Raw genomic sequence first — 14,865 nt, 5'->3', positions numbered from 1 at the left:
ATTCATTCTTAGCCTACGTGATTGATGTTAAGAAAGAGAAGAAGTAGGTGACCGATATTCCCGTTGTGTCAGAATTTCCAGATGATTTATCAGGGTTACCTCCAGTACGTGAAGTAGAGTATAAAATTGATTTGGTTCCAGGTGCTACGCCAGTTGCAAAAGCTCCTTACAGATTAGCTCCGTCAGAAATCAGAGAAATGATGTCTCAGATTCAGGAACTATTAGATAAGGGGTTTATCCGACCAAGTTCTTCACCGTGGGGTGCTCCTGTTTTGTTTGTGAAAAAGAAAGATGGGTCGCTTCGTATGTGTATAGATTACCGCGACTTAAATAAGAGAACAATCAAGAATAAGTATCCATAACCAAGAATAGATGACTTATTTGATCAGTTACAGGGTGCTTCCTACTTTTCAAAGATTGATTTACGTTCAGGGAATCATCAGGTACGTGTTGCAGAGAGTGATATACCGAAAACAACGTTCAGAACTAGATATGGTCATTATGAATTTTTAGTTATGCCATTTGGGTTAACAAACGCGCCAGCAGTGTTTATGGATTTAATGAATAGGGTGTGTCGTCAGTATCTTGACAAGTTTGTGATTGTCTTCATAGATGATATCATGATATATTCTAAAATCGAGAAAGATCATGCTACACATTTAAGATTGGTATTAGAACTTCTGAAACAGGAACAATTGTACGCTAAGTTCTCCAAGTGTGAATTTTAGTTGCGAGAAGTACAGTTTCTGGGTCATGTGATTTGTGAACAGGGTATTAAAGTAGATCAGTCTAAGATAGAGGCCGTAATGAATTGGAACTCACCGAAAACACCGACAGAAATTAAGAGTTTTCTGGGTTTAGCAGGTTATTACTGCCGATTTATCAAAGACTTCTCTAAAATAGCAGGTCCGTTGAATAAGTTAACTAGAAAAGATGTAGCCTTTCGATGGACTGATGAACAAGAAAAGGCTTTTCAGACTCTCAAACAGTTGTTATGTCAAGCGTCAGTTTTAGCTTTACCAGAGGGAACAGAAGATTTTGTGGTCTACTGTGACGATCGCTCCAAATCCATATGGACGAACACGTCATTCATTGATTTCATTGCGAGGTATTTGACCTCTATGATACGTTTTGTAAACACTGCATTCTTTTGAAAAGGCACACCATAAATAATAGTTTACAACAGTACTTCCATTGACAATGCAGTCAAAATAAGATACATGGTGATGATTTGGTGAATGCAACGTTTCCTTAAAAAATATGTCATGCAAGACTCCATGCACATAGCTTGTCTAACATCTAAGCAAACAGCGGAAGACTTCTAGGAAACCTGAGAATAAACATGCTAACAAGTGTCAACACAAAGGTTGGTGAGTTCATAGTTTTAGTGTTTCGTATAATCTGTATATAAAAGTGGATCACAAGATTTTAGTTGTTTCATCCAGAAATGTTTATCAATAGATTATATAAAAGTGGATCACAAGATTTCAGTTGTTTCATCCAGAAACGTTTATCAAAAGATTATATAAAAGTGGATCACAAGATTTCAGTTGTTTCATCCAGAAATGTTTATCAAAATATTCTACGAAATTGAGCACCCTGGTAACTAAACTTAACGTATATATAATTTGTACCCTTTGTATAATCATCTTAATAATACACGCAAACCAACGTGTACGCTTCTCAAATAGCATACGTCCGTTAAAAGGCTAGTGCTCTAGCTCGAACGGGGATATCAAGCCCTATGGATCCATATACTACTACTCGCGCCCACCAGTTCTTATAACTGGCAGTTACTAGTTACCAAAGCTAAGGGATTTTCGGTTCAAAATCGGTGTAGAATTTAGTATGTACTTGTATCCATTGCGTTTAAAATAAAGTGCATGTATTCTCAGCCCAAAAATATATATTGCAAAAGCAATTAAAAAGGGATCAATGAAACTCACTGTTTAATATTGATATACATTATTGCAGGAAAGCACGTAGACGCATCGGAGATGATAAACACGAGGTTTGATTCACAAAAATACCCCCGAACATTACCCATAACCTCCATGGCAATAACCCATAATTTCCTTAACTCTATCCCGCTTGAAAACATATTTTGAAAGTGACACGCTCATGACCTCGTCGTAGTATTTTAGGTATAATACTAATAATAATAGATTATTATTAATCTTAATAATAATAATAATAATAATAATAATAATAATAATAATAATAATAATAATAATAATAATAATAATAAATAATAAATAATATTACGGAGTATATATATATTTGTGTATGTGTGTGATTTAAATCGAGCGAAAACACTGGAATTTATAGATGTGGCCTGAAATCTGGAGTCATGCGACTCGCATGGAAATGGCCTTCTGGCCATGCGACTCGCATGAGGACCAGGGACAGCTCACATTGTTTTGGCTCCTAGCTTGTCGACATAATATAAAATAAATATATAATATATATAATTTAAATAATTAATTATATATTATATTAAATTCACATGCATAGTTGACTTGTAACTTTTGTTCTGATAAGTCGTACGTTGTTACTTGACTTATGTCCCGGTTCCGGTTTCTCGAATGTCCTTTCGTACGCTGAGAAAACTTGCATTTTACATTTCGTGACTCGTACCTTTGTTAAAATATAGCCTTAAATTATTCCTAAACTATACCACTCAAAGTATATCTTAAACTTTCGAGTATTTTGGTAATTTACTTCTATAAATCATCGTCTCACTATTTGTTAAAATACATTTTTAAAATAGTGTTTTACTGTAGCAAAGTTACTGTGTCAAAGTCAATTTTTACTGTAGCATTTCACTGTAGCAAAGTCAATTTTACTGTAGCAAATAGTGATTTTCGAAAACACTGTAGCATTTTGGGTACTGTAGCAATTTGAAAATACTTTATCAAATTAGTGTTTTACTGGTTCATCTTAAACGTTTTAGTTAACTTATCTAAATATCAATCAAATCAATAATCGAATGTTACTATCGTTTACTAAATAACTTGAAATCATATATATTCAAATAGATATATAAACCAATAAGTTTAATGTATGGTATCATGCAATTAAAACTTTGTTACGTTTTCAAGTTATAGTATATATATGTATCTATTTACATATAATGGTTCGCGAATCGTTGAGAACAACCGAAGGGTAATTGAATAGTTCAAAATTTTGACATTCAACTTCATAGGCTTTGCTTATCGTGTCGAAATCATTAATCATTTAAGATTAAGTTTAAATTTAGTCGAAATTTCCGGGTCATCACATCTACTGCGATGCGTCATGTGTAGGTCTGGGTTGTGTTTTGATGCATAGAAATAAAGTTATAGCGTATGCTTCACGACAGTTGAAGAATCATGAACGAAACTACCCTACTAACGATTTAGAGTTAACTGCAGTTGTGTTTGCTTTGAAGCTTTGGAGACGTTATTTGTATGGTACACATTGTGAAATCTATACAGATCATAAGAGTCTTCAATATATCTTTTCGCAGAAAGAATTAAATATGCGTCAACGTCGATGTTTAGAATTGATTAAAGACTACGATTATGAGATTAAGTACCATCCGGGTAAAGCAAATGTGGTCGCAGATGCTCTGAGCCACAAGAAAACCATCGAAAATGTTAGATTTATGAGAATTAAAATAGTTTCAGACTTGATTGATCGATTGAAAACCATTCAGTTAGTAGCTTTGAATGATGAAAACCTAAAGACTGAACAAATGACTAAAAGAAAATTTGACCTATGCAATGATTCTAGAGGATTAAAGACCTATAAAGATCGAATTTGGGTGCCTATGCTTGGTGATTTGAGGGATTTAATCCTTACTGAAGTGCATAAATCGAGATTATCAGTGCATCCAGGTAGTACAAAGATGTATAGAGACTTGAAAACATTGTATTGGTGGCCGACAATGAAGACAGATGTTGCGAATTTTGTCAAAAAATGTCATATTTGTGCACAAGTTAAGGCAGAACATCAGAAACCGTATGGATCTCTAAGACAGTTAGAAATTCCTCAGTGGAAATGGGATCATATAACGATGGATTTTGTAACCAAGTTACCCCGAACCCAGAAAGGACATGACATGATCTGGGTGATTGTGGATCGTTTAACAAAAAGTGCTCACTTTTTAGCTACTCGTGAAACAACTTCGTTAAGTGATTTGGCAAAATTGTACTTGAAAGAGATCGTTAGTCGACATGGAATACCGTTGTCAATAGTTTCCAATAGAGATACTAGGTTTGTATCGAACTTCTGGAACAGTTTACAACAGAATTTGGGTACACGTGTGAATCTAAGTACAGCATATCATCCACAGACAGACGGTCAGAGTGAACGGACGATTCAGACATTAGAAGACATGTTGAGAGCGTATGTCTTAGAATATGGTGGTTCTTGGGATTCGCATCTTCCACTGATAGAGTTCGCTTACAACAATTCGTATCATTCGAGTATTGGAATGCCACCATATGAAATGTTGTATGGTCGTAAGTGTAGAACTCCGACATGTTGGTTAGAAGCAGGTGAGAAACAATTTGCAGGTCCCGAAATTGTTCAGATAACTGCAGAAAAGGTTGAAATTGCACGTGAGAAGTTAAAAGCAGCCAGAGACCGACAAAAGATGTATGCTGATCCGCGCAGACGTCCTGTGACATTTAATGTAGGTGATCGTGTTTATCTGAAAGTTTCGCCATGGAAAGGGGTGATCAGATTTGGTAAACGTGGTAAACTAGCACCGAGGTTTATTGGGCCATTTCCGATTATAGAAATTCTAAATGATCAAACTGTTGTTTTAGATCTTCCATCAAAGTTAGCAGGAATACACAACACGTTCAACGTGTACTATCTGAGAAAGTGTAAAGTAGATGATGAAAGTCAGATTCTTCCATTGAAGGATTTGAAAGTTGATTTAACTAAGAAGTTAGTAGAAGAGCCGGTTAGAATAGTGGACAAGAAAGTCACAAAGCTAAGAAAGAAACAGATTCCTATGGTGTTATTGGAATGGCGGCACAGTTTAGGTTCTAACTTGACGTGGGAAACTGAGGAGTTAATGAGAGCGCGCTATCCCCATTTGTTTGACCTTGACCAGATTCCGAGGACGGAATCTTCTTAAGGGGGTAGATTTGTAACATCCTCAATCGGGCCTAGTTGTAAGATTACTATTTTTCCCTTAAGTTTGTATTGCGTTATTATATGCTTTTATTTTTATTTAATATTTATTATTAAATAATGATGTGGTTAGGACCAGTTTGTGACAAGGGTCACAGAACAGGTTTGTTTATTTAATTTGGACTCCGTTTGGGTTGCCAAATGTTGTACGAAAGATATCAGATAACTGATAAATACCCAACTGTTGCACATTGTGGGAAATTAACCTAAATTAGGTGAATAGTGCAGCTCATTTCTTCCCATTTCTAGAAAATTCCCAAACCACACCCGTTCTTCATCTTCCTCACCTACTTCAAACCCTAATCCTTGATTCTTGTTTTAGAGCTCAAATTGTTCATATCATTGTGTTCCTTGTGATTTGCTGATTCTAACAAGGTAAGATTCATAGCTTTTCATGCTTTAATCTTCAAGAAAATGGAGTTTTTGTGTTAGTTTTCATAAAAGTGTAAATTTGTGTCAAAACAAGTGATTTAAGTGTTGTTATGGTCAAATTGTTGTGGGTTTTGAGTCTATAACAGGTAGTGAACAAGTTGTGGTCGATTTTGGTGTTTAAAACGAGCTCTAGATCGAGATTTGAGGATTTCATCGTGAAGTCCGTAGCCTGTGTTCAGTTTCTGATGAAGATGAACACACTCAGCCGACTGTCGGTCGACAGTCGACCGACCGAGGTAGTGGACCGACCGATTGACAGACAACCGACCGACTGTTGAGTGAACCGACGACTGAGATTTACCTTCGGCCGATTGATGTAATACCAAATGAATCGATCGACTGGGAAGGTCAGTCGACCGATTGTGTCGACAGTCGACCGACTGTAAGAGTCAGTCGACCGACTGAGTGTTCAGGGCAGAATAGTTTACCTAAGTGTTGATTTTTAGCCGTTATGCTGCCCGTTTGTATTTTGGTGTTTAGGATGTAAATTTTGAAAGTGCACAAGTGTTAAGCAGAAAATTTTTAGCGGACAGTTTTCTGACAAAATTTTCTGTATTGTGTTATTTGGTGTTTATGGACATAAACTAACTCGTGTATATGTGTTTCTCAGGAGAAAAGGAGAAAGAGAAGGTTCAGTGATTAGATAGCTGAACACCTTCTCGTTTGCTGGTATTTGGTGAGTGGGACTAACTGGAGAATATAGTATATAGTAACATGTTATATTATGACTGCCATGCTTGTTAGATATACTTATTGTTGTGGATAGTTAGTACATTGTGATGACTGCATGTTGGTTGATGCTTGTCTGCTGGAGCCCAGTGCGTCCCTATTGTGTGGTGGCCTCGGTAGGAGAGATCAACCTGCGGGTTGGGTTCCTCATGTGGTGGCCTAGACAGCCGTGGTGTATATATATGTGAATGATGCGTCCGTCGCGTGTGGATTATGTATATACATACGGTGGTGGAGGAACTTCTGGTAAGCCCCAGTCCGATCAGCTGGTGGTTAATGGTTTGGCCGAGCCGCCAGAGTCTCTGTAGACGGCACTTGGGTGATGTTTATGTGTTAGACTAAATGACATGATTAGTATAACACTTCTGTATGCTATGGCCTGTAGTTAGTCGTACTCAATTAGCTTCGTGCTAATTCCCCTCCATCTCCTCCCTGCAGGTTGTTAGCTTTTGTAGATAGTGCTTTTGGGAAAAGACGGGCATGATGATGTTATGCTTGACAGGGTTAACCCTGATGTGGTCTTTTAGAATATGAACTGTGTACTTTTGAAAGCAGAATGTAATTACGTCCTTTCCAGTTGAATATGTAAATTGTTTTAATAACACGTGACATCGGTTTGTACAAATGTTTATATCGTATTTAAATAGTATAATGCTTCCGCCACGTATTTATTATATAAAAAAAAATTAGCGGTGTCACATATAGTAACTCATTCCTAGAAAAGCTTTTGGTATTATGATTTCATAATAGAAATTAATGCATGAATTTACGTTCCTCCAACACTGAATTAACTCCTCCATATCCTGAACCCGAAAGAGAAATTCACGAACGTTTAAGAGCTCAAGAAGTAGATCTATTGCTGAGGATTTAGAATCACTTTCATTAGATTCTAACTCTGAACCAGATATTCAACCAATCATAGAGCCAGTTATTAAGGAAGAAGAAGAGATGGCTGTTACAAATCAAACGATGGAAGCATTAATGAAGGCGACAAGAACAGGTCAAGGCCACGCAATTATCCAACCTACAATGACTGACGGCTTTGAAATAAAAGGTCAATTCCTTCACATGGTGACTAATATATGCCAATTTAGTGGAGCTCCAAATGAGGATGCTAACGAGCATCTTCGTAAGTTTGTAAGCATTTGCAAGCTATTCAAAATCAAGGATGTCTCCGATGAAGTCGCATGTTTGAAAATCTTTCCATGGTCCCTAAAATATGATGCAAGAGATTGGTTAGACTCATTACCAGAAGGTTATATTGAAGACTGGAATGATATGATGGACAAGTTTTTGTCAGAATTTTTCCCTGCTTCAAAAGCAGCCAAATTGCAAAGTGATATAAATCACTTCAAACAAAAGTTTAATGAGACTCTCTATGAAGCTTGGACCGGATTCAACAAAATGCTTAGGGTATGTCCTCAACACGGGTTGAATACATTCCAAAAAGTCCAAATATTCTATAAAGGAGTAAATATAGCTACTAGAAAAGATATAGATGTTGCAGCTGGAGGTTCGATCATGAAGAAAATACCGGAAGACGCTCACACTATCATTGCCGATATAGCAGCACATTCTCATAATTGGCATCAAGAGATAGAATTCTCTAGATCATCAGCCGTTGCTAATATCGAAAGCAATGATGAAATTGCTTCTTTAAAAGTTCAAATGGCAAATCAAGCAAGACAAATTGAGAAAGTAACCAAGGAAATGCATGCTATCAGGGTAGGATGTGAAATGTGCCAAGGCCCCCATCTTACTAGAAATTGTGATAAAACAACGATGGAAGAGCAAGCGAATTTCTTAGGTTACTTGCGAAAAGGTGAAATGAATTTCAACGATTTTCCAGCGATAGAGGCAAATAACCGAAAATATCCTCCAATTAACAACTATCAAATAGGAGGACCTTCAGGTTTAAATAATAATAACTATCAAGGAGGAAATCCGGTTTATCAAAATAACCGAAATTTCCCAAATCAAAATCAAAATCAAAGAAATCCACCACCAGGTTACAATAACCTAAACAACCGAAATCAACCTCAACGAATTTATCAAAATAATTTCCAACACAATCAACCACAACCACAAGCACTTATGCAACCACAACCTGAAAAGAAATCCGGTTTAGAAGATCTCTTAAGAGATTTTATGGTTAAGCACGAGCAAACTGCAGAAATTCAAACTCAACCAATTCGAAATCAACAAGCTACGATTCAGAATTTAGAAAGAGATGTTGGAAGGATCTCACAGTTACTATCAGAGAGGCCACCAGGAGCTCTCCCCTCAAATACTCAAGTGAATCCCAACAACAATCAAACAAGGAATGAGCATGTAAATGCTATAACTACTAGAAGTGGTTTAACTGTTAACCCAGAAACTAGTAAGACCTCAGAAGTTCCTTTATCTTCTTCTAGTTTACAAGAACCTGTTAATATAGATGAGCATGTTGAGAAAGAACAAGAGAAACATGATCCACCAGATATCATATCGAAGAAAAGTGAAGAAACACTTGTAAAGGTGCACAAGGCACCTATTCCATACACGAAGGCATTAAAGAAAGACAAACTCACGAGCCAATATCAGAGATTTGCAGATATGATCAAGCAAATTAGCATTAACATGCCACTCGCGGAAGTTCTTAGGGGTATGCCAAATTATGGAAGGTTTATCAAGGATCTCATAGCCGATAAAGGTAAATATGAAGAAGTTTCAACCACATTCCTCAATGAGGAATGCTCAGCAATTTTGCAAAAGCAAAAGATGCCACCGAAACTTGGAGATCCTGGTAGTTTCATTATTCCATGTCTGATGGGAGATTCAGTAATGTACGATGCATTAGCTGACTTAGGCGCAAGTATCAATCTTATGCCACACTCCTTGTACTTAAAACTAAACCTAGGAGATCTAAAACCAACTAGGATGTGTATACGCCTGGCAGATAGAACTTTTAACTATTCTATTGGTATTGCCGAAAACATACCGGTTAAAGTTAATCATTTAATATTTCCTGTCGATTTCGTTGTCCTTGAAATGGAAGAAGATAGTAAGGTTCCCCTAATTCTAGGGCGACCATTTCTAAATACCGCTGACGCAATTGTGCGTGGTAAAGATAAAAAGCTTAGTCTAGGTGTAGGGGAAGATAGAGTTACCCAAAACATAGACAAAGCTATGAAACAACCTATCTCCTCCGATGACGAATGTTATAAGTTAGACGTTGTGGATTGTTGTGTTGAAAAAGAATTTCAAGAATTACTAATTATAGATGTAGTGACCCGAACTTTTCCATGTTTATATATATATTTAATGAAATTGTTATTTACATGATTAAGTGTTTCCAACATGTTAAGTAATCAAACTTGTTAAGACTTGATTAATTGAAATAGGTTTCATATAGACAATTGACCACCCAAGTTGACCGGTGATTCACGAACGTTAAAACTTGTAAAAACTATACGATGACATATATATGGTTATATATATAGTTAACATGATTTTATTATAAGTATGTATCTCATTAGGTATTTTAACAATGAGTTATATAAATAAAAATGAGACTATTAATTTAAGAAACTAGAAAACGATATATATATAACGATTATCGTTATAACAACGTCTTACTAGGTACATATGAATCATATTAAGATATTGATACACTTGGTTAATTATGTTAAATGATAAATAAATATATTATTAAGTGTATTAACAATGAAATACATATGTAAAAATAAGACTACTAACTTAATGATTTCGAAACGAGACATATATGTAACGATTATCGTTGTAACGACATTTAACTGTATATATATCATACTAAGATATATTATATATCATAATATCATGATAATATAACAATTTAACATCTCATTTGTTATAATAAACAATGGGTTAACAACATTCAACAAGATCGTTAACCTAAAGGTTTCAAAACAACGTTTACATGTAACGACTAACGATGACTTAACGACTCAGTTAAAATGTATATACATGTAGTGTTTTAATATGTATTCATACACTTTTGAAAGACTTCAAGACACTTATCAAAATACTTCTACTTAACAAAAATTCTTACAATTACATCCTCGTTCAGTTTCATCAACAATTCTACTCGTATGCACCCGTATTCGTACTCATACAATACACAGCTTTTAGATGTATGTACTATTGGTATATACACTCCAATGATCAGCTCTTAGCAGCCCATGTGAGTCACCTAACACATGTGGGAACCATCATTTGGCAACTAGCATTAAATATCTCATAAAATTACAAAAATATGAGTAATCATTCATGACTTATTTACATGAAAACAAAATTACATATCCTTTATATCTAATCCATACACCAACGACCAAAAACACCTACAAACACTTTCATTCTTCAATTTTCTTCATCTAATTGATCTCTCTCAAGTTCTATCTTCAAGTTCTAAGTGTTCTTCATAAATTCCAAAAGTTCTAGTTTCATAAAATCAAGAATACTTCCAAGATTGCAAGTTTACTTCCAAGTTTTCTAAATTCATTCCAAGTAATCATCCAAGATCAAGAAACCTTTGTTACTTACAGTAGGTTATCTTTCTAATACAAGGTAATAATCATATTCAAACTTTAATTCAATTTCTATAACTATAACAATCTTATTTCGAGTGGAAATCTTACTTGAAATTGTTTTCGTGTCATGATTATGCTTCAAGAACTTTCAAGCCATCCAAGGATCCTTTGAAGCTAGATCTATTTTTCTCATTTCCAATAGTTTTATCCAAGGAACTTGAGGTATTAATGATGTTCATAACATCATTTGATTCATACATATAAAGCTATCTTATTCGAAGGTTTAAACTTGTAATCACTAGAACATAATTTAGTTAATTCTAAACTTGTTCGCAAATAAAAGTTAATCCTTCTAACTTGACTTTTAAAATCAACTAAACACATGTTCTATATCTATATGATATGCTAACTTAATGATTTAAAACATGGAAACACGAAAAACACCGTAAAACCGGATTTACGCCGTCGTAGTAACACCGCGGGCTGTTTTGGGTTAGTTAATTAAAAACTATGATAAACTTTGATTTAAAAGTTGTTATTCTGGGAAAATGATTTTTATTATGAACATGAAACTATATCCAAAAATTATGGTTAAACTCAAAGTGGAAGTATGTTTTCTAAAATGGTCATCTAGACGTCGTTCTTTCGACTGAAATGACTACCTTTACAAAAATGACTTGTAACTTATTTTTCCGACTATAAACCTATACTTTTTCTGTTTAGATTCATAAAATAGAGTTCAATATGAAACCATAGCAATTTGATTTACTCAAAACGGATTTAAAATGAAGAAGTTATGGGTAAAACAAGATTGGATAATTTTTCTCATTTTAGCTACGTGAAAATTGGTAACAAATCTATTCCAACCATAACTTAATCAACTTGTATTTTATATTATGTAATCTTGAGATACCATAGACACGTATACAATGTTTCGACCTATCATGTCGACACATCTATATATATTTCGGAACAACCATAGACACTCTATATGTGAATGTTGGAGTTAGCTATACAGGGTTGAGGTTGATTCCAAAATATATATAGTTTGAGTTGTGATCAATACTGAGATACGTGTACACTGGGTCGTGGATTGATTCAAGATAATATTTATCGATTTATTTCTGTACATCTAACTGTGGACAACTAGTTGTAGGTTACTAACGAGGACAGCTGACTTAATAAACTTAAAACATCAAAATATATTAAAAGTGTTGTAAATATATTTTGAACATACTTTGACATATATGTATATATTTTTATAGGTTCGTGAATCAACCAGTGGCCAAGTCTTACTTCCCGACGGAGTAAAAATCTATGAAAGTGAGTTATAGTCCCACTTTTAAAATCAAATATTTTTGGGATGAGAATACATGCAGGTTTTATAAATGATTTACAAAATAGACACAAGTACGCGAAACTACATTCTATGGTTGAATTATCGAAACCGAATATGCCCCTTTTTATTAAGTCTGGTAATCTAAGAATTAGGGAACAGACACCCTAATTGATGCGAATCCTAAAGATAGATCTATTGGGCCTAACAAACCCCATCCAAAGTACCGGATGCTTTAGTACTTCGAAATTTATATCATGTCCGAAGGAGGATCCCGGAATGACGAGGATATTCTTATATATGCATCTTGTTAATGTCGGTTACCAGGTGTTCACCATATGAATGATTTTTATCTCTATGTATGGGATGTGTATTGAAATATGAAATCTTGTGGTCTATTGTTACGATTTGATATATATAGGTTAAACCTATAAATCACCAACATTTTTGTTGACGTTTAAAGCATGTTTATTCTCAGGTGAATACTAAGAGCTTCCGCTGTTGCATACTAAAATAAGGACAAGATTTGGAGTCCATGTTTGTATGATATTGTGTAAAAACTGCATTCAAAATACTGATTTCGATGTAACATATTTGTATTGTAAACCATTATGTAATGGTCGTGTATAAACAGGATATTTTAGATTATCATTATTTGATAATCTACGTAAAGCTTTTTAAACCTTTATTTATGAAATAAAGGTTATGGTTTGTTTTAAAAATGAATGCAGTCTTTGAAAAACGTCTCATATAGAGGTCAAAACCTCGTAACGAAATCAATTAATATGGAACGTTTTTAATCAATAAGAACGGGATATTTCAGTTGGTATTCGAGCGTTGGTCTTAGAGAACCAGAAAATTTGCATTAGTGTGTCTTATCGAGTTTGTTAGGATGCATTAGTGAGTCTGGACTTCGACCGTGTTTTCTTTAAAAATGATTGCTTAACATTTTTGTTGGAAACTATATATTATTAACATGTATATATTATGTGATATATTAATCTCTTAACATGTTTGATATTGTGTGATAGATGTCTACCTCTAGCACAAATCCCATTGATTCACCTAATAATAACGAAGAGTCGAATATATATTGGACTGATTCACAAGTTCCCGAAGAAGAACCGGAAGAAGAATCAGAATCGGAAGAAGAATCAGAACCGGAAGAAGAATCAGAACTGGAAGAGGAGGAACCGGAGGAGGAAATAGACCCGGTGGGGGAAATAATAAAACGGTTAAGTAAAAGAAAATCCTCAACCAACCGACCTAGGTTAATTATGGTCAATGGTGTTTTCGCCAAGGAAGCAAAATATTGGGAGGATTACCAATTCTCTGATGAATCGGATTCCGACGAGAATTCCGATGATGTTATAGAAATTACCCCAACTGAGTTTAAAAAGGCAAAAGAAAATAATAAGGGAAAGGGCATAAAAATAGAGAAATCTAATTCCAACCCCGATGAACTTTATATGTATCGTCAACTCCCGAAGCCCTTAAGTTGTAACAATGACCCGGGAACCTCTAAACCACCAGGTTTTTCTAAACCAATGTGGAAAACGACGGCTCGTATTAGGGGAACATCATATATTCCTAGAAACTTGGCAAAACGAACCAAAACCGATGAAGAAGAAACGAGCGAGTCAGAATAAGATAGTTGTATTCGTGTGGTGTAATATATGTAATATAGTGTGCTTATGCTTTATGATATATGTACAAATTGCTTGTATTAATAAGTAATTTTTTTTATGAATCTAACTCTTGTCTATTTTACAGTTTAAAAACACAAAATGGATAGACAACTCAATATTTTAAGAGACCTAGCCGGAGACATAATTGATGAAATCTTGTCTAGAGTCGGTCAGAATTCCTCGGCACAACTATTTAAGGCGAAATCAGTTTGTAAGACATTCGAAGAACGTTCCAAGAATGTCTTGGTTTATAAGAGACTTTCGTTTGAAAGATGGGGGATATCACATTGGGAAACCCATAAGTTACGATGTGTTTACTTTGACGCATATATTGCGGGGAACCCAAATGCTATTTTACGCAACGGGTTAAGAAATTATTTTGACTCAATGTATCCGAATATAGACTTCATGATTTAGAAAAAGCGGCTAACATACAACATAAAGAAGCATGCTATGCTTACGGGTTAGTAATGTTCGCTTCTCACCAAAGTGAGAAAAAGAACATCGGGCTACAACTATTAAACAAAACGTTCCCACAAGTGACGGAGTCGGTAATTGGGGTAAGAAATGAGGTTTTTAGGTTATTACGGGACTGTTGGACATTACGTAACCCTCGTCCCTTTGACGATGTTAAAACACGCTATCTTATCAACGGCCATAACGGTTATGTTCCACAAGAATAAGGATGGGAAGTAGTCCTAGTAAAACCAGAATGCATGACTTGTTTCTGGACGTATGAATTACGTGTCTTTATTGCCTTTGTTGAACGACTTGTGTACTAGCTAGAATTATCTTCACAACTATCTTGTATCAAAGTTATTGTGTGCTATATTTCATGCTTTATGTAAAATAAGCGGTATTGTAAGTTTGTAAAATATTGTATAAAAGTTTGAACGCGAAATATTATTAAAATCAGTTTTTCATATAGAATTGTAGTAGTTGAATT

Source organism: Rutidosis leptorrhynchoides, chromosome 2 (assembly GCF_046630445.1).
Source record: "Rutidosis leptorrhynchoides isolate AG116_Rl617_1_P2 chromosome 2, CSIRO_AGI_Rlap_v1, whole genome shotgun sequence".
Taxonomy (NCBI): Eukaryota; Viridiplantae; Streptophyta; class Magnoliopsida; order Asterales; family Asteraceae; genus Rutidosis; species Rutidosis leptorrhynchoides.
The sequence above is the reverse complement of the archived record's forward strand: the minus strand, read 5'-3'. Positions refer to the sequence as shown.